Source organism: Daphnia magna, linkage group LG10 (assembly GCF_020631705.1).
Source record: "Daphnia magna isolate NIES linkage group LG10, ASM2063170v1.1, whole genome shotgun sequence".
NCBI lineage: Eukaryota > Metazoa > Arthropoda > Branchiopoda > Diplostraca > Daphniidae > Daphnia > Daphnia magna.
The window spans coordinates 1,686,652-1,708,081 of NC_059191.1; the positions used below are offsets into that span (position 1 = coordinate 1,686,652).

The window sequence follows — 21,430 nt, forward strand, 5'->3', positions numbered from 1 at the left end:
GCAAATTAAGTGTTTTGCGTGTATTTTTTTAATGTTTGTTCATTTAAACAATACAAAAATACCTTTAAACCAATCGTATATCGTACAATTTCGTACATCCTATCAAAGAACAACGGATTGTGTAGCAAGTAATCAAAAGAAAACCAAAAAGGCAAAAAAAAAAGAAAAATGAAAACAAAAGAAAAGTGAACTTGCACAAAAAAAAATGTTAAATCGCTTAATTAAATGAAAGAAATTAAAAAGTTGAATAAGGAAAACCTAAAAGAAAAAAAAAGACTAAAAAAAATGTAGGTGTGACTTTATTGGCTGGGCTGCTGAAAGGCGCCTACTCACGGGCGCGATCCCACTACTGCCCGACACGGGAACTTTTGGCTGCTAGGTTTCCCTCCTGGCCCGATTCGCTCCTCCTTAGATAACCTGGATCTGCCGGATTCCTCCAACCGATCCATGTGAATGCCAAGCTTAGTGCGGACACCTGTTCAACGCAAGCGACGATCCAGCAGGACTCCCAGCCTCAAACCATCCACTACATCAAGCCTCCTAGAAGCAGGATTACAGGTATGCGCCACATACCCAGCTGATATGGATGCATTTTTAAAACTGACAGTTCCACTGAGCGATAAGTACTAGTTTTGCAGTATCACTTACACATATTAAACTGTTATATTTTTAGGAATGCTTTTGTTTTAATTAAAAGTAATACAGTTTTTAGTACACTCTTTAACGTTTTACCATTAAATATTTATGAAGTAGTTCAAGACGCCACCGCTAGAACGAAATTGAAGGGAGGGGGAAACAGAGGGAATGGAGGGATCCTGCTACCTGCTATATAAGGCCTGAAAATATTTGGGAAATATCATATTTGTTTCTGTCGTTGAAAGGAAAAGATACTTCAAAAGTTGGTGAGTTTTACAGAAACTTTTATCAAGTTTCATTTTCCTAGTCTTGTTATCTAAGTATTATACAATGGTGTTTAATGCGAAGCATAAAATTTTCGTTATTTAAATATTTCAGTGATTATCACATGTTGATGTACGACAAGTATGGGTTACCACGTGTTCGTCCGATTGTTTCGTCAAGTTTATTTTCAACTAACTGATGTATCCAAGAAATTCTCAAGTTGTTGATGCTGAAGTGGAATTTCTGTGTTGCAGTTTCACTAAGTTAGTGATGATTTACATCTGAACAACCTTGCTGGACATAGATCATAGTTTTTCACTCCCTTCTGTTAGTATTTTATTACTATTCCTGCTAGTTTCGTAGTATTTTGGACTTCTTGATTCAGGTGGATTCTGCTTGCTTGATGAGTTGCTGACACCTGATTCACTTGGTTTGGGAGATTACTGTGTCACTGGTACTCAGTTTTTATTCTCTGGTAACCATAATACTTAGGAGATCCTTGAAAGGTAACATAGTTTCTCATATTAGATACATGTTCTTGTGTAATCTTGCGCAATATAACTTAGATTGTTTTTTTTAATGTTTGGGCAGGAAATTTTAAATCTGCAGGTTCACTTTATGTCCAATTATGCTGTCTGCTCTTGACTGTTGTATGTTGCATTCAGGTGCTAACATGATGCTGCCCAGTCTCCAGTGTTGCTCTTGGAGGGTAATATAATGTCTGACTTATTTTTATGGGCAGTTGATGATGACCACTATTTGCTACTCTTGACTGTTTGAATGATAAACTAAACCACTATCAGTGCCTGAAGCAAAGCCCTTTTGGCCCTGCAATGCTCACTTGTCTGGTTTTTAATCAATTTATTTTTTTCTTCTAGGTGTTGGACTTGTTTGGTTTTAGATCGTGTGGGACTTTGTGGCTTTCTTGAGGTGATTAGTTATGTCTGCAACATATCTTTGTCTAGTGTTAATATGATGTTTTTTCGTGCGTGTCATCTGAATTCTTGATGGATACGACTTTGATATTTCCTACTGATTATATTTAGGAGAATTAACATTTAGGGTTCAGTTCGCAGTGTCCGTTAAAAATGTTTGCTTGATTTCAGGTTATGTTGCGTCGTGTCGGATGTTCTATCTCCAGGGTGTCATTTCGGTACCGTCGCCAAAGCATCCAATAAGATAGGGTAAGAATCATTTGACTGTTCGTTCACTCGTGCAGGACTTTCTAAACTTCATTGTGACACGATGTTTAGTATTACAGGGTGTTTAAAATATAGGAGAGGTGAGGTTGTCGTAAGTTGTCTAATCATCTGGCGTCGACAAATCTTTCCCTCGTCATAGATGGATGCGAAAGTTTGTTATAGCTGTAAACACTGCCAAGACCAGGTATCACTCTGCGTATACGTTAACTGGATAGGATTTTAATGAAATTTTGAAGATTTGGGAAATCCGTGTAATAGTTTAGCTTTTGTTTTTCTACTATTAGAATTACGGGTGGATCCTACCTACATGGCAGGCACAGGTTTGGATATGCAGTTCTGTGATGCAGATGAAGATTCTTTAGACTATGTTAGGTTCTATTGGATTTGGTTCCATTATGGAAACGATTTCTTTAAGTCGCTAGGTCTACTTCTATTATGAACTAAGGTAATTCACTTCTTTTTGTGGAAAGTTGACGTGGTTCTTACTTTGAGAAATTTTGTGGCACACTTATCTGTTTAATCAGTGGGGTAAGGGAATGTTGTAGGATGCAGGGGCGGCCAATATTAACATTAGCAACCACTTAACATGTAAGGGAAACATGTAAAATGAATTTATTTCTAATGATGAGATTTATGAATGTTATATGTGGGAACTTAAAGGTTTAAGAAAATTTTGGAGGGCGTTAGTACACCTGTTATCGAGCCTCAGGTTATAATTGCTTATGTAACGTAATATTTCTCTAATATAATAATTTTTTATATTTATTTTCTTTTCAGTTTAAGGATGTCATTGGCATTATTCATCTGTAAAATTGTCAAGTAATGTGTGATGCGGTGTTCAAAGGAACATTTATATCCTAAGTTCCATGCTATGTGTGAACAAAAGAGCCATAAGACTAAAATCCGCCTTCAGGGTTTGTTAAGCATCCATGATTTTTGGTAAGTGTTTATATATTCTTGTTTATAGTGGTTGGGAACAAGTAAAATAGACAAATATCGCGGTCTGAACGGAAATGTTAAATATATTTGTTCGTGTACATATAATATGGTTATTTCCTTCGTGTATCACCCCGATGCATTTGTTATTTACTACATTTCATAACTTTTATGTTATGAAAAACTTTGAAGAATGGTCATAGTAATTGTAATTAACATAAAACAATCTTTGCAAAATGTTTTAATCATATTTATATATTATTTAGCAAAATTCCGACGATTCAATTACACGTTAAGTATAGATAAAATTGTCAAGATAAAACAATTTGAAATTGTTAATTCGTGTGCATTTTATCACTAATCGAACTCTAAATTATCTATAATTTTATTAATATTTTAATCACTAAGCTATTTGCGTTATTTGATTTATGTTGTAATATGACACTTAATCAACTCTATATAAAACTTACTTAAAAGTGACCAAAAATTATGGTAACAACTTCATTACCCACCATTGCTTAGTGGTTGAAACATTTAATGTACAAAATGTTTTTTGGGAAAAAAAATTACTCATTTCATTGAGCAATTTCTATTACACTTTTTTTCTATGAATGGAACATGTCATTACTTGTACTTAAAAAAATTTCTGTTATAAAACTTCATATGTTCTATGTTCATTTCAAAGAAAACAGCGATTATTAAAATGGTAATCATGACGGAATGATAGCGCACTGGCCATGGGTATAATGTTTGATCTACGACAGAGTTGAATTAATATGTAGAATAAAATTAATTAACCCAAAATATAATTGCACTTTCAATTAGTGTAAGAAAACAAACAATCGTGGAAGGTTAAAGTAGGAAACAATTAACAAAAATTGTAGTGGTCAAATTAATTAAAATTAATTAAACTATAGTACAAATAAAATTGTTTCGTATGTCAATTTATTCTAAATACGATATCTCTTGATCGCGAAATATCGGAAGTTAGACATTACTTGGAATCGAACCTGACACTTACAAGACGCCATCCCACTGAGCTATAATACAACTGTATCGATATAGTGCGACACTTGAGGGTCTATTGACGTATGCTCAGCAAATCATGTTATTTAGGAATACCTTACCAAAAAAAACAAAAAACATCAGTGTTAGCTTAAGTGGAAGACGGGGAGTCGGGCGAGGCGAATATGGTGCACTTGTCAGATCAGTACTGACAGGATATGATGAACAAGTGAAGAGTAGCAAAATGAGGTGATGGTATTCTAACCCATAGTATTCGTGTCATTTGTTAACTTTCTCCACAGTCAGCATCCTTAACGATTTAGGTTTCCCAAGCTACTTCTTAAAAGCATCATCATGCTAGTTGGATTGTTATTGTTACTGCTTCTTGTTATTGTTACAAGCTACTTCTTAAAAGCCTCATCATGCTAATAGGATTGTTATTGTCAAAATTTAAGTTTAATACCTCACAATGAGCAATAGATTTGCATGATGGAACGCAAAAGTAATAATTACTACTGAGATTTGGCAGCTGGCATAGCTGATCAAAAGAATACCCATTCCACAAAAAAAATATCCATTTAATGTGCCTCACTACAAAAACACACAAAAGAATAAAAACACTTTATAGTAGATAGCACAATTTACATATACATTAAATCTATTTGAATTGTTTTCATTCAGCACATACACAACAATGAGTGTTTAAATAGTAAATATCGTACCGTCTTATTTTATTGGAACTATCCTTCGGAAAATAAGAGGTTAAGGGAAAAATCATACACAGATGACAGATTTAACTCGTTACTCGTAATCACACATGACACTTGACAGTTGACACAGTTATGGAGAAGCCCAGTAGCGCCATCTAGTATTACTGAAATCGTGCGTTTTTTAAATTTTAAGCCCGACTTAATAAGCCCGACCGGCCCGACTATGCGAAGCCAGGCGAAGCTATGGGGTGAGGGTCCCTAAAGCTAAGTTGGGTAAAACAAAAAAGTAAAGTTAGTGAAAGATTCTCTTAGAATCCAAAACCGGCTGCTACTTACTAGAGCCAGCAGCTGGGTGCCTTAAAGTTGAAGTGGAAGTTAGTGAAAGATCACTAATGTATAGGATTGAATTTTGTAACTATGCCAAGGTAACAAGCCGTCTTATGGTAGAAATTATTAGGCCTTACGCCTAAGAAGTTCTAGTTGTTACTGGTTGTCTGCTGAATGTAGATTGTGTTCTATTTTAAACATTATCTTGGTTACAACACAAAAATTTGCCACTTTTTTGTGCCAACCTGTGACACACTTCTTTTCAAGATTATTTGCATGCTACACTCACGGTAGATGCTACACTCACGGTAGATTGTCACCAGACATCCTTTGAATGGTACAATATATTTGCATGTTATTTCTTTCAGTTCAATGTTTTCATTCTCCAGGTACACCCACTGTCAGCAGCCTTACAGTGTGCTTCATAAATACATCAACCCCTGAGATAACATTATCGTTGGAAATTGTGTGTTTGTTGTGGTTTTGTTTTCCACTTCTATTATCCACATGCAATTTTCACACTACTTCATTACCTTTGTGGTATGTTGGTTGTTTGAGTTTGGTTAGAATAATTTTTTAGAAAATTCTAACCTACTTTTGGAAAACCAGGTGGATATTTTATCATCCTGGAAAAAGGATTATGGAAATTTATGAATTCTAATATACAGCTGGTATTCAGGTTTATTTTTACATGTACAACATATCTGCATTAATTTTGTTTTGCTTTCCTACAAGCAGATAACAAGATTTAATATATTAACATTTCAGAATGAGCTTTCAATTTGAAGCTGTGAGTGTTTTATCAGATTATGAATTCCTACTTTGTAAACCAAACTTTCCTTCTACAAATGGATTTTGAAGTATTGTACATGGGTATTATGTGCTCTATGATGTAAGTACTATAGTGTGCTGCATACTTTTATTATTTTAAGGAATCAGTTCATTCAATTGTAACCTATTTTTGTATTCAAAATATAGATCTTTGCAAAGTTTTTAATTGATGTTATACTAAAAAAATTCCCATGGAAGGTATTTGTTACAGACAGATAGATATTCAATATTTATTCAATAAATATTCAGAATTTATAAAATTTTTTTTTTTTTTTAACCTTCAGGAAGTTCTTGCAGGATCTGTTATCGACCGTCTATGTTATGCAGTAATTGGATCTGCAGTTTAGTTAGAAACTGTTACTTAGAAATGGGCTCAGCGTAGAATTTATGTAAGACAAATTTCTTAATTTGCTTCAAGGATTTTTTATATTGATATGTTTTTGTTTTTTGTTATTATTTTCTACATAGATGAAAAATTATATTTGATTGGAAAAAGATCCTGGTTGAGACAAGAGATTTAAAAAAATGATACTCTTTGGAAGGACGACCGGCAAGAAGCATTTCAAGATTCATTTATTTCCTTCCACATGATAATATTTATTTATTTTTAAAAATTGAATTGCATATCTGGGCTCCCTTCTTTTCTGTGGCCCCGTTTCCCCTTGACTCGTAATAAGCCCGTAGGGGGTCATGCCCCTACTGTGATCAGCAGTAAAGGTTGTGAGTGCGCTGTCCGGAAAGGGGACGTGGGGGTCCTCAAGTTCTATGATATCATTGGAGGGCGAAGAGGCTACCCACAAATCCGAATTAACGGTTAATCGCTCACGTAAAAACTTGTCCGAAACCTTCCATCCTTTTCCGGCTTCTCTTAGCCACGCACCGGGTAATCTCCCCGGTGATTCAATTCAGTGAAATTTGATGTATACGTATATTGCAGCAACAATAAAAAAATTTTAGAAAAAAATTGTGAAATTTTGTTACAAATTATTTTCCTTAGAGTTTTTAGTACTCTCTTCACAAACAATTACTTGTCATCTTATCGCTTGCAGATATAATGTAAGGCAATATCCGGATGCGCTCTACGATAGAATTAGCCTACTCAGGATGGGAATCGAACCTCAGACACCTGGAATACCAGTAAAGCACTCAACCATTATGGCATTTGTTTCCTGTATAAATAATAGTCTGAATTTGTTGGCATATCTACTTGTGCACTACAAACAAGGTTATTAAGGGATAAATTGATGCCGATAGTATGTTAAAGTTGGCGTAGTGGAAAAGCATTGGACTGATGTTCCGGTGGTCAAGGGTTCGATCCCCAATCAAGTCCCTACATATGTTCACGGAAATAAACTCAAAATTGAAATATATGTAAAAGTTTTTATTGTCCCTCCATCCACCCACAAATCCACCACAAATTTTTACATTTCACAATACAATACATTACAAAACATACATAAATAAAACTAACCCGTTGGCTACCACGCCAGTAACATCTACGCTAGCTACATCGCTATCGAAAGGATAGCGACCAAGGGGGACTTGTCCGAAGACAAGTCCGGGCTGATATGATGATGGAAGCCGTTATGGGAATGCACACCCCAGGCAACCACCACCACATCTAGAAGAGGGAAGTCCCTACTGGTGCATTGCCTCGACGATCGACTTTGAGCCACACGGCTTGTGCAACTGTCCCACCCATGGCATATAGACCATTGGGTAGAACAGCGCTGCCGGACCCTAACAAGCTTTAAAAAAAAAGGGGATCAAAGTGGGTGGCAGCCAACGGGTTAATTAACACTACATAATTACACATTACAAAATACAACGATACCACAAAGATGATGATGATGACAAAGAAGATGACGGGGCGACTAAAAGGCGATGACGGAGCGACGTGCGAAGCGAAGACGGGATGGCCAAGATACCAAGGGCGAGGCGAAGACGGGGTGACGGGCGAGGCAAAGACGGACAAGGCGAAGACATGTGTTGGCTGACAAAGTAGAAATAAAATTTGGCTGCTGAAATGGTGATTGTTAACCGTTGACACAACAATATAGAGGAATGAGGCCACTTTTACCGGACGATTCGAGAAAGGGGCGAAGGGCGAGGCAAAGACATGTGTCGGCTAGCAAAGTAATAATGATAAGACTGCTGAAATGGTGGTTGTTTACCGTTAGCAACACAATATAGAGGAGTAGGCTGGTTTTACCAGACTGAAACTTACATGAGATGAGCAAGCAAAGAGTATATGAATTACATGAGGTATTCCAATCCATCCAGTTGGCAACACAACATATGTTGCACTTGTCAGTACAGCACTGACAAGATATGATGAACCGATAAAGAGTAGCAGAATGAGGTGATGGTATTCCAACCCATATGATTTTTGTGTCATTTGTAAACTTTCTGCTCGTTCAGCATCCTTTAAAAAAAAGTTTCACAAGCTACTTTTTTAAAGCAGAATCATACCAATTGGATTCTGATTGTCAAAATGAATACCTCACAATGAGTAATAGAATTGCATGATGGAATGCAAAAGTAATAGATTTTGTATTTGTCAGCTGGCATAGCTGATCACAAGATCACTCGTTCCACATAAAAATAATCCAGTTGATGTGTTTCACTTAAAAAACTCACTAAAGAATGAAAACACTTAACAGTAGACAGCAAATCATTTGATTTAATCTCACTTTTTAATAAGAATGTTTTACAGCTTACAAATATTGGAACACGGTTTCACACGTCAAGCACAGCAAAATACTGAAGCACATCAGCGCCATCTAGTTTTGTGATTTATAACACAAAAATACGAACGTTTCTAAAGCGTAGAGCGAGGGAGACAAAGTCAATCGAAAGATGGCACCAGAAAATCAATTGGCGGCCGAATTATATGGTAAAAAAGCACGACCAATAGCTTATGTACATGTTAAATGTTGGGTATCTTGGAGCTGTGAGCCTATGACGTTCAACAAATCGTCTTCATTGTTGGCTTATTTATTGGTTGCAACTATCTTGTCGGATTCTGCATTGTCCTCATTGTGTCCCGAGTATTATTGCTGCAGGAATTTATGGTTGAACGCGAATGAAGTATAAGTGGCAAAATTCACGTTCGCTGAACCATAACGGTCCAAATCAGTCTTTATTTTTCTCGTCGTTTCTTTCTTTCCTCTTCAAAGACTACTCGTACTACAGGATACCGATATACATCAGTTTTTTTACCTAAATGGACAACAATGGATTTCATCTTGTAGCTCGAGAAACTAATTCTAGGATTACCTTAGGATTTTCGCAATGCCTCGGACTTGAAGCACGAAATAGCCTCCAGTATATTCGGTTACTGAGATTGTAAACGCCGTGCAGTATATTAATGCATTCTATTTTGGTTTGAAAGATTGAACTGAAGGCCGTTTGTTTTCCGTATTTGTTGAATCATTCCTCCATGTGTCGGATGCTTTACTGACCGTAATACCGATGCCGCAAGTAACGAACGGGACAGTAGCGCAATCGTTTCGCTTTCGCCTGCCATATCTGCTTCGTCGTCAAAGTTTATATCAAGCATAAATTGATTAGCCTTTGCTGTGGTTATCTAGTTCCTTTTGCGCATTAGAACAAGAAACACATCACCACAAGCAGAAAACCTGAAAATGGTGTAACTTCAAGAGTAAGTAAATCCTTTTGTTTAAGAGCCAGCTCTTCCTGAGCTTACCGTGATTTGTTTTGCTGTCTACACATTTGTACTAATTGTTTCTTATCATTTTCTTCAGCTCTGCAAGGTGTTAAGCCCCATTCGTGTATGCGTTGCGCCAAAATCTAGACAGGGATTTTCTACAAACATTTTATTTTTTTTCCCCCCGAAACCTTTCAAATTTGATAAGTTTACCTGATATGTACGAGTTGGCGCCAATTTTTTTACCGCGCTGGTCACTGCAGTATTTACTTCACGGAACCAACGCATTTACACATTGTGGTCTATAACAGCGGATGACCTAAAATCGTTTTAAGCGAATGGGTATGTAAAAATTGTAAAATGTGTCGAAGCAATTTATCGAATTGACTTTTAGTTCTTGTGTGCAAGATAATCTGCCTACATACTTCTTACATGCTTCATTGCTGCAGAGTTTTCGATCTCACTTTCACCTTCCAAATCTGTAGACGGGGTATTCTCTTTCGGCGACAGTTGCCCACAGAAGTAGGAAAGGTATGATGTCGTATTTTTGCAATTCCTGGTGTCAAAATAAATTTAAAAAATCAAGAATATTCAAGCAAATCAATAAGTTTAACTCTTTTGGTTTGTCGAATATCGACATGGCTGACTAGCTGGATCAGGGGTTTTTTCTTATCGCAGGATCGGCTCCCATATCATTACATCATTTTAATATTTGGATTCATTCAAAACCGGTTTTACAGCAATTTCCTATTCTTTCGCTACTATCTCAACCTTTTCCTGCTAAATAAGATTCAGTTGACAATACGAGAAAATTTGATAAGGCCAAATTTAATACAAAAGATACCTTGTGGGAAAAAGTGAAACAGACGGTTTTCCTTGACGAGTCACACTTGCTGCAGTTATCTACACAATAACAAGCAATGCATTACCCAGAGTGGCGGTATTTTGAGATAGACAATATTTTTTTTACTTTCTTTGCTAACCTACCTTCTCTCCGCGTTCCATTTTTTTTTCTGTTTTCGTTTGAAAGTTAAGCTACGATCCCTTAGCTTGCATTTCTATTCTGTACCAATTTTTCGTTGAAATGGCAAATGCAATACAAATTTATATTTGATGGATAGAAAAACTTTCTAGTGCAGCCTTAATCCTCAACAGTGTTATCTATATTTAGTAAAATGACACATTATAATTCGAAATTGGTTTTTTTACTCTACACACATAATTACCTATGCAACCTTCATGGTAACATTCCTCACAGAAGTCACAGGCTGTTCAAATGCAATCCATCCGCCTTGCCAAGGACTGTCACTGTTGGTATATCTGGATTTAACTATGTTTCTAAACACAAATCTCTCAAGGTATTGAATTGTAGGATCATTATTCAAACTATGAAAATCTAACTTCGTTATTAGGATTTAAAATTAAATTTCTATCGACGAGGCAATAAAGATAAGACACGGATAGATACTAGGATAGAATCAACAGGGAATTTTACAATAACGATGGTAAGTAAGCTAATTCTTTTTTCTGATGATAAAATTCTCTGCTCCCAAAACAATGGTTCTGTGCAGTTTTAAATACCTTTTAGTAGTAGTACTTTTCATATGCGTATTACCTTCACAAAGTCCGAGAAAGTCATTAAATGAACCTTAAAATCCTTACTCAACCCCGACTATAGGTCACAGTTACGGCTAACATACCGAAGCAAGTCTTAGCGCTTCAAAATAAAGAATCTTTGGGGTTAATGTCCATTCTTAAGCCCGACCAGGACCCACACAAAGTCTCCATTTGGTCCCTATTTAGAGCCGAGCAGCTCCTGATTTCAGATAACACGCCTGGTAGACGAATTCTAATTGCTTTTGAATGCTCCGCTGTATCGACAGTGACTGCTTGGTGGACGCTTACTAAATCTGATAATGACGTCCTGGTCATATTCGTCCAAGAATTAACCAGCTGTTCCTCAGTATTAATATTTTACATAGCACAAGCTTTCTAAATATTCTTTGAAGCCATATTCCACCTGACAAATCAGACGATGTTAGCATTACCATGAAGTACACCAGGAGTAGTAACGCCTGCAAAACAGCTTGAGCTCCGCATGTTAAGCTCTGTAGATGGCGTGGCGGGTTGTCGGGCTAGAATTTACAAGAAGGGAATAACAGGAAGCACGAAGCAGACCAATTTTAAACTTCATCAAGTTAAAACCATAGCAGACGAAATAAAATACGACTACCTGTTTCTGGCATGCGGACATTGGCCCCGGAGGGTACCCCGACACCGAACGGCCGCAACACCATCTATGGAGCTTAAATTCGCGACCCAAAGCTCTCCAATGCAAAAAATGTACACCCGTTACTACTCCTGGTATACTTCATGGCATTACCATAAACAAGTCCTGATAGATTACATTATTGGGTTATGAATCCTCACTTTGTGCCATTCTCTGCCTTACCACTGTTTCATCCTGATCCTAAGCAGAAAATTAGCCATCACATTCTTGGCTACACATAACAGTGAGAATGCGCGCCCATTAACGCACCTCCAGTCAAACCGACCAGCATACCTGTGAACGAAACAATTAAACAAATTATAACCCTGACCACGTGCGAAGGGTGTAAAACTGAGAAAAATCTCATTAACTTGCAAAAAGAAGCACAAATTTAAGAAAGTCACATTTTGGGCAAAAAATCACAACATTTTTTGTCAAAAATCGCTAAAATCGAGAATCAGCGATGATTCTGCCATCTCGTGGACATAGCCAAAAAAAAAAAATTAACACAATCGCTAGAGCCTTTCCCGTTAATGTTGAAACGTGAAAATCTTGACCGTTCAACAAAACGGGAACATTCTAATTTCTTGTGGTGTGAAGTTCACCCCCCAAATTTGGGGCTAGGTGACTTATTTGGCATTATGCACGCTTTATTAGGTAACTTATTTGGCAACGAAATTGAAAGATGAGCCTATGACAGTTTCTCCACCACAAATGAAGTTACAACAATTTTTACTCAAAGATGTCGGGTAACAATCCGCTAAATCATCTTCTCAATTAAGAAGCGATTACTCCAAGCGTCAATTTTGATGACGTGGGTTTAATCACTGTAGCGTTAATGGAAGGGAAGCCGTCTACAAACTAAATCTAAAAGTGTCATTCAATATCATTTTCAAAATATTTTGAAATCCTAACTTCAGAACTCTGGAAAGGTATTCATGGACGGAGACATTAGCATTACGAACTTTGTTGATTCACTTTCTGTACGTCTTATATCCGAGTGTATAACGAGGATAGGGTCAGCAGTTTACCATCGTAGACGACGTCTATCATATAGCCAACCGTTTCGGTGTGATGGCACCGACACAGAACAGCAATATTTTGGGTGCCATCTTCGACCACGTCGAAAAGTTCGGTGTCAATTATGAACGAGTTAATATGACCGGTTCCACACCGATACAAAATTTCATTCTGTATCATGGTTGTAAGATCAGCAACACGTTAACATCTCAGCAACTGAACAGAATAAAAACAATGAATAACAAAAACACAAAGTTGGGTTGCAAATAGCTTACAGGAATGGACCAAATAATGTGGTACTGCAGATTTTCAGACTCAGTCCTTCAGGAGCTCATATGGTACTTCAACTTTTCAGAACCTGTCAATCACAAAGCTTGAAGGGTGCTAGCTCTGAGATGTTAGATCTCAGACTGGTGGGGGGAAAAAAATCAAATTTGGATTATTTAACTATCATTATATACTCTCAAAGTAACTTATGTTAAACAAGACTTACTGGCTCTAACATCACAACATTAAGAAGCTTAACTATCGTAACTAACAACTTAACATTCCATAAGCTCAATGTGTTACACTGTTATACCACATGAAAGAAGTTACATTTAGTTTCAACTGCAGATACAAATAAATGTAGCATGGATGTTATTACCAACAACATAGTTGGATAACTCCATGGCTGGATGTATAATGGGCTTCCTTTGACTGAACAGTTTGAATTCTCCGGCTGAAAAGCTTTCCCGTTTAGCTTCTGGTCTACCACAAATAAAGACATCTTAAGGTAAAACTTAGAACCTTAACAGGAATAATCATATCAAAGTAATAGTTCACATGCAGCCAATAAAAATTATAAATCATTTTAACGTGAATTATCTAAAAAATACACTTTTAACAAGCATCTTTTTTGTTCCTTTGATGAACAGCTTAACATTCCAAATGGCTAGTTGGAATAAATTCTAGGAGAAACAACAGCGAACAATGTGAGACCATAAATGTGCTGTAGCAATAATGATTCAACCATTTTACCCATTTACGAGAAATTAAAATCAATGACCATATCCAATTCATTTCATAACCACCTAGCTGGCTGGTTGTGACACGTGCATAGTGGAAACGCTGTTGGACCAACCTATAAAAGAAATCATGTATCCTTTCAGATCGAAGAAATCTTTTAACAACGCTTAATCAAATCTACTTACCAATGTATAACACATTTTAAAAAATTAATTTCCTGCTGACTGATTATGACACGTGCATAGTGGAACCGCTGTTAAATTAATAAACCACCAGCGTTTCCACTTTCGTTGCCTTAAAAACGTTGCCGAGAACTTCAGAAGAACTTTAGTTGACTCTGGTGTTGACTTTGACGCCAGAGGACACAGCCGAAATGTAATGTTTCTTTTAAGCTGGCATTAATCACAGTTTGATAGTTCTCCGCTAGATGGCGTAAGACAATTTTAGGGGCCCTTATTCCAATACACAAAAATAACGTATACAAAGTTTAAAATAAATTGAAAAGTAAAATTTTAATGATACGAAATTTGTGTTTAAAAAATTAAAATGTCACTAAAAGTGGAAACACTGCAAACGACGTCAATAAATGCAAGAATGAAGAACCCCATCTAATATCCTACCTTTTCCTTTTCCTTAGTTTCTTTGACATTTTTTCCGGGCAGTTGTCTCACTTTAATGGAAATTCACGAGAACAAATTAAAAACTCAGGAACAACAATCTACTGCAACCTGCTAGAGGAAAAGCATGGCCTGTTGTGGTTCGAATCTCGACGTACCGACACTCCAGGGAGGAGATTCCTAATCTGTGGAAGCGGAAAGCGGGAATCCAAATTACGGGAAGGCGGCATGGAATGGTCTGGGCGAGACCTACTTCGTTTTTGTTTAAAACTTTTAATAAATTAGAATTAAATTGAGCAGTTCAAAGCTACAAATATCAATTACGATTCTATTACCATTCCATGAATTTTGAGAATACATAGTCAAAACGTAGTTTATAGACTGTATAATTAGGAAACATTGAGAGGAGACAGGTAGTGAGAGGCAGAGAGCGAGAATCACAAGTCGAGAACCCTTTATCCATAGGTAAATGCAAAGCTCAAAAAATATAAAACAAACAATAAGTATGGCACAAGAACCCAAAGACAAAAAATGTGTAAATAATAAATGAATAAAGAATTTTTTTTTCTTCCCAAAATGCCAAAAGTTTGCTTTATAGTCATACGCACAAAATAGGAAAACCAGCTGCCACATCTTTCAAAAAACAAAAACAAAAAACTTATACTTTCTAAGCTAGACAGCATGAAAAAACGTGAAAAAACGGGGCGACGGTATACTCGAAAGTTTCATCGAAAACTGGATTGACTGTGTCTTTTACAATCTACAATTAAAAAACCAAAACACTAAAATTAATTGGAACACAATTAAGAATCGTAGCAACGGTTACCTCAGTCTTTCGTTTGCTATTGGCTGATCGATCCGAAAGAAGGTAGAGTTTTACGTAAGGTTAATGAGAGTTAATTTAATTTACTTAGTAGAGATACTTGCGGGTCTAACGAAGGATCCATATATCTAACTGCCGCCTTGTTGCGACCATGGCAAGTAGGAAATATCCTTGCATTACAGCCTGTAAGAAAACATAAATATTAGATTTAAAAAAAAATTAAAAAGAATTTCTTACTCCATTTGAGGGTGTTGATCCAATCTGGTGTTTGGCGATGTTCGATAATGTTCAGGAGTTCTTCGCCGCCAACCACAAATGGATCCAATTCAGTACCACCATTGAATGGTAACATTGCCATACGACACGAAAGAAATGTCGCTCGGTTGTATCTTAGCATTTTTGAAATCCAAAATGATTCTTACCTGTTATGAAAAATAGTTGTAAAGGAATAGATTAATGTATAAGGGAAATTGTAATAATCATAATCATAATAATTACCAAATTTTTTGCCTTGACTGACAAGGAAGCGAAGGCGTAGAATACAATTGCTATATGGTCTAATCCCTGCCGGAAAAAGCAACTTTGCCTAGCAATTAATTCCGACATGGGGAAAAAAGTATTGCCATTGGAGTTTTTCCGTAATTTGCCAGTCATGGAAGAATAAAGGGCCAATGCTGAGCCGTGGCAACCGAAATTTCCTATGTAATTTTGAACGTTGGTTTTTCTAAATGGGAATCCACTAAAAAAAAAGGAATATTAATATTACTTAAATTAAGGGGCCGTTCACATACTACGTAGTGGGATTTTGGCGGATTTTTACCCCCCTCCCTCCCCCTTGTAGTAGATTGAAGTGTTCGGGCTGACTCCACCCCTTGAAATTACGTAGTAGCTCGCTCGACCCCCCCTAAAAAATGTAGGCCTATATATATTTCGAAACTCAATTATTTCTGTATTAAAAAAGTAAGCATTCTTTGTATCATTTTTGGTACAGTGACATATTGAAAATTAACGATGCAAAGTATTTTTCTGGTTGCCAGATTCTACTTTTTAAAATACCATAACAGTCGACTGCTCATGAGGAGCTTTCGCCAAAAATAAACAACGACAGCGTTGCCAGCTTAGGAAAAACAAATTTTTTTTAAATTGGAAAATTTTTGAAAATTTGTTTCTACTAGGGCTGTGGCTAGGGCTCGGCCCCGCGACGATCGGGTACGATTTTGGCCGAACCGCGCGGTTCCTTTTTTTAAAAAGGCCAAACCGGTGCGGTTCGGTTTATCAATTTTTGGGAACCGATCGCACCGCGGTTTCCACGGTTTTACCGCGGTTTGTTGAGTCACACCGCGGTTCTTACGGGTCACACCGCGGTTTTAGGAAAACAACAACACCGCGGTTTTAGGAAAAACAACAACACACCGCGGTTTTAGGAAAAACCGCGGTGTGACCCGTAAGAACCGCGGTGTGACCCGTAAGAACCGTGGTTTTAGACAGTTTACACAACAAGTTTTGCACAGTTTACACAACAGTATAAGTCGTAAATTATGTGAAAAACCAGTTGTATTTTTGCCCACATCATTACAACAATTTTCTTAATCATCATTCGTCAATGTTTTCAATATCGAATTCAGTCAGATTGTGTGAACGTGAATCAATTTCGTTGATCAAACCGGCTTTAGGCCTAAACCATGAGCGCAAGCAGATGAGGGCTTCAACAGTCTCGGAATTAAGGCTCATCCTAGCAATTGCAATACAATCTTTTCCAGTGCTGAACGCCCTCTCACTGCCTGCACTAGTGGCTGGAATGCTTAACATATATCTAGCCATGTTTGATAATTTAGGCCATCTTTTAGACCTTTGGTCCCAGTAACTTAGTATATCGGTCGGATCACAGTTACTGGACTCGGTCTCCTCATTCACATACTGTTTCAATTCATCTGCTTTGATTCAGTAGTTTTTGTGGATATAATAGCAGCTATGAAAGAATGGTCCGTCTTGGATTTTGAACTTCCGTGTTTGGGTTTGGGATCACTATCAATCGTTGTTTCGCTGTCAGCTGGCAAACTATAGGATTTCAACATAACATCAATACTAAAAAACGCGATTTACGCTTAACGCGATTTGATTGGTTGATTTGAAATTTCCGCCAAATTTTCAAAAAATTTCAAAATGGCGGCGGTTCGCACCGGTTTGACGAATTCCAAACCGAGAACCGCACCGAAGTAAAAAACGGCTAAACCGAACCGACGGTTTGGTGATTTTTGGCCGGCAAACCGCGGTTCGCCCCGATCGAAAACGATCGGGGCCGAGCCCTAGCTGTGGCCCGGGTCATGAAGACCCGGGTCAGATCCCGGGTCAAGGAAAAAAAAACCCGATAAAAGGCAACCCTTTAAGGAATTTTTTTTTCGGGACGGGTTTCGGTATGGTTCAAGGGGTTCTCGGGGTAACCCGAGATGTGGCGCCATCTAGTAGTAAGACAAAGAAGCTTTTAACTCTTACGCTAAGTTACGAGTCAACAAAGCAGAATAGCTTAAAAACATAGCAATCTACAGTAACGGTCAGGAATCGGGGTATCTCTCTGCGTACTTGGGAACTTAGGTCCTCCCACCAAGTCACCAACCCACAGGCGCCTCGGGACGTTTGTCTCAATATAGTGCTGCGACTGGTGACCAATTTTCAAAACAATTTTTCCACTTTCCACAATTTCTACACAAGTTTTACACAATTCTATGCCAAACAAAATCACATATAGTTTTGAACTGCTGGAGACTATGCTAAAATGCTATGCTTTCCTACTTCAAGTTCTAGCTCATTGTAAAAAAAATTTTAGATATTGTGGATAGTGGAAAAAATCATTTTGAAAATTGGCCACCATCCGCAGAAAACGTCCAAATGTAGCTAAATCCTGTCAATCAGGCGATGCTACTGGCAAAAAAAGAAGTTTTCCAAATATAAACGTTGTAATGGTTGAGTCTGATGACGAGACTGAAAAGAAGAGAAGAAAAGTGCATTTGACCCGATAATTACGGGGGACAGGACCCGACCCGGGTTGTTTTTTCTGACCCACGGGTCAAGCGGGACGGGACATTTTTTTTGCATCGTCGACCCGGTTCAAAACCCTTTAAGGAAAAAAACCCGTTAATTTTAACCCCTTAAGAAAAAACCCGTCCCATTTGGTCCGGGCCACAGCCCTAGTTTCTACTACGTATCAAATCCCCGGGCTCCCCCCCTCCCCCCGAAGTATTTTGAAGTAATTTGTCTGACCCCCTCCCCACCCTAAGCCCACTACGTAGTATGTGAACGGCCCCTAATTTGCAGTGTTCTGCCGAATAAGGAAAAATTTATTTGAATATGAATACGAATAAAATGAAAATTGAATCGAATAAAGAATAAGAATAAAGAATAAAAATAAAAAATGAAGAATAAAGAATAAAGAATACAAATAAAATTTATTTTTATTCGTATTTCGAATAAATTTTCGAATAAATTTTCGAATAAAATAAATTCTAATGATTTTCTTAATTTAAGGATGATGTTTCGATTTTTGAATCATAAAATTAAAAACAATTAATAGTAAATAATTAAGCAAATGATTTCTTTATTTTGGTGACACAGCCAGTCCAATCAAATCAAACAAAAAAAAACTTCAAAATCAACGGAATCCAGATTCATGGAACAGTAGAAAACGGAAACGGAAAAAATATTTCCAAACAAAAGAGCAACGGCTAGCGGAAACAAAGATTTTTAAACTTAGAGGAACTTTATTTTTTATTCGATTTTTCCATTTAAATTTTGGATAATCGAATAAAAAATAAAAATAAAATACAGGTAAAAAATATTCGAGAATAAAGAATAAGAATAAATCGAATAAAAATTTATTCGAAATAAAGAATAAGATTTTATTCGTATTCTTATTCAGAATACGTTTTTTATTCGAAAGAGCTTTATTCGGCAGAACACTGCTAATTTGAAATAGGAAAATTTAAATTACCTCCACTCACGAGAAAATTTTTGTAATATTTCAAAACTTTCCTCGCTCAGTGGTTCTCCTCTCGATTTTCGACCGACGAATGCAATATGCGTCACCCTGTTTGTTGTGAATGGTGGATACCTCACCATTGCCAATGACACGTCGTGCTAAAAAAACCGTTACATTTTAAATTAGTCATTACATACTTTACATTTTACATCAATTACTTACTGATCTTGCAGCTTGTTGGAAACACTTTTTCTGGCAGCTCTCACAAACACGCTTTTGATTATTATTTGTGGATGTCACAAATGGCAGTGTTCTGCCGAATAAAGCTCTTTCGAATAAAAAACGTATTCTGAATAAGAATACGAATAAAATCTTATTCTTTATTTCGAATAAATTTTTATTCGATTTATTCTTATTCTTTATTCTCGAATATTTTTTACCTGTATTTTATTTTTATTTTTTATTCGATTATCCAAAATTTAAATGGAAAAATCGAATAAAAAATAAAGTTCCTCTAAGTTTAAAAATCTTTGTTTCCGCTAGCCGTTGCTCTTTTGTTTGGAAATATTTTTTCCGTTTCCGTTTTCTACTGTTCCATGAATCTGGATTCCGTTGATTTTGAAGTTTTTTTTTGTTTGATTTGATTGGACTGGCTGTGTCACCAAAATAAAGAAATCATTTGCTTAATTATTTACTATTAATTGTTTTTAATTTTATGATTCAAAAATCGAAACATCATCCTTAAATTAAGAAAATCATTAGAATTTATTTTATTCGAAAATTTATTCGAAAATTTATTCGAAATACGAATAAAAATAAATTTTATTTGTATTCTTTATTCTTTATTCTTCATTTTTTATTTTTATTCTTTATTCTTATTCTTTATTCGATTCAATTTTCATTTTATTCGTATTCATATTCAAATAAATTTTTCCTTATTCGGCAGAACACTGACAAATGGAGCCTAGTGTTAAATAAAAAATTAGATTAAAGTTTAATTGGTAGTTCTAAAAAATTACTAAATACTTGGCTATAACAGTTTCCACAAATTATTCCTTCTGGCAAATCCCACCAGTCACATAATTTGAAGATTTCCTCGTTCGTTGGTAATGAAATCCCGAAATGTAGTTCAGTTAGAGCTACATTTGCCTTGGGCAACTCTTCTATAAATTGTTTAGAAATTGGAATATATAAAGATTTAGTTTCAAAAATTATGTTACATTAATAGTGTACCAGAAAGAATAGCCGAAAAACTTTCAAATCCAACAGTTTTGATGACGTTGTCAAGACGTTGCAATTCCACTTTTTTTGTTTGATTGCCACTCATCTTCGTTTACAGTTGATTACAAAAGATTTCACCACACTAACGATTCACACTGACGTGTTAACACTATGAAGTGAGCTGTACTACTGCCGTTCACAAGACAATGGCGACTATGAAGGGGCAATCTTTCGGTGTTCCATGGCCAAAGAACACCGAAACGGTAGCCGTCTTTTGCAACGCGTTGTTTCCTGTATAGTCGTTAGTCGTCTTACGCCTAACTTAGTTGTGTTTTGTGTATTCACTTCTTTTTACACTTCTACAATATCTCGAAATGGTAAGTTATATGTAATATATATGGATTTTGTGTTCGACGTATGTAAGGGTTGTGTTTTGGTATTAGAAGGATTGCTTTATTGTTTGTTTAATTACATTACATTTTTCCACTATAAACACTTTTCTTTTTTCACTTCAGGAAAGCAATTCAAGTGAAGCCTGGACACAGCCAGCCATTGATAAAGAAATGGAAAAGAGGATTCGTCAAATATGTGATGAAATTCGCGTCCTTGAGGAGCGAAAATTGAATCTTCCCTGCTCCGCTTTACTTCTCGCTGGCATTCTAGCACAATGACTGTTTAAGAAGTATAATATAAGTGGAAACAATCTCATGGGAGATACAATTAGAAGTGTTTGGCAGGTAACTCGTCATTTGCACTATTTAGCTAAATAGTAACATAATTTATTAATGTTTAAATTTTTACTGTATTAGGGGATTTCTGAGGAAGCAAGGCTTCAACTATACTGTGAAAGTCTTAGACAGACAGAAAAAGTTCAGCAACAGGCAAGTGAAATTGAAATTGACGTTGAAAAACTTCGCG

At 36.5% G+C, this 21,430-nt stretch overlaps 3 long non-coding RNA genes across 22 annotated transcripts; 1 reads left to right on the top strand and 2 right to left on the bottom strand.

The window, feature by feature from the left end:
• Window positions 1-298: 298 nt before the first annotated feature.
• LOC123477014 lies at window positions 299-4,896 on the bottom strand. The gene is made up of 3 exons (XR_006652117.1): window positions 4,766-4,896; window positions 4,507-4,634; window positions 299-4,160 (listed from the first exon to the last, which is right to left on the bottom strand). It is a non-coding gene; the product is annotated as an uncharacterized LOC123477014 (long non-coding RNA).
• LOC116931520 lies at window positions 779-6,429 on the top strand. 20 transcript variants are annotated; one of them, XR_006652110.1, is made up of 17 exons: window positions 779-902; window positions 1,015-1,227; window positions 1,286-1,406; window positions 1,492-1,609; window positions 1,779-1,830; window positions 2,007-2,084; window positions 2,154-2,286; window positions 2,387-2,547; window positions 2,627-2,690; window positions 2,763-2,811; window positions 2,880-5,417; window positions 5,470-5,620; window positions 5,690-5,751; window positions 5,819-5,972; window positions 6,059-6,109; window positions 6,196-6,300; window positions 6,380-6,429. It is a non-coding gene; the product is annotated as an uncharacterized LOC116931520 (long non-coding RNA). The 20 variants fall into 20 exon arrangements; XR_006652102.1 differs by having other exon boundaries at window positions 2,387-2,811; window positions 2,880-5,178; window positions 5,261-5,417; XR_006652111.1 differs by having other exon boundaries at window positions 2,387-2,811; window positions 2,880-5,178; window positions 5,348-5,417.
• An 848-nt stretch (window positions 6,430-7,277) lies between these two features.
• On the bottom strand, window positions 7,278-16,124 carry LOC116931543. The gene is made up of 22 exons (XR_006651718.1): window positions 15,817-16,124; window positions 15,556-15,740; window positions 15,322-15,501; window positions 14,831-15,255; window positions 14,499-14,765; window positions 14,064-14,330; window positions 13,146-13,993; window positions 12,882-13,086; window positions 12,034-12,144; window positions 11,815-11,976; window positions 10,808-11,716; window positions 10,569-10,742; window positions 10,426-10,484; window positions 10,196-10,361; window positions 10,014-10,137; window positions 9,795-9,900; window positions 9,621-9,739; window positions 9,191-9,552; window positions 8,414-9,133; window positions 8,139-8,336; window positions 7,992-8,062; window positions 7,278-7,932 (listed from the first exon to the last, which is right to left on the bottom strand). It is a non-coding gene; the product is annotated as an uncharacterized LOC116931543 (long non-coding RNA).
• Window positions 16,125-21,430: the final 5,306 nt, after the last annotated feature.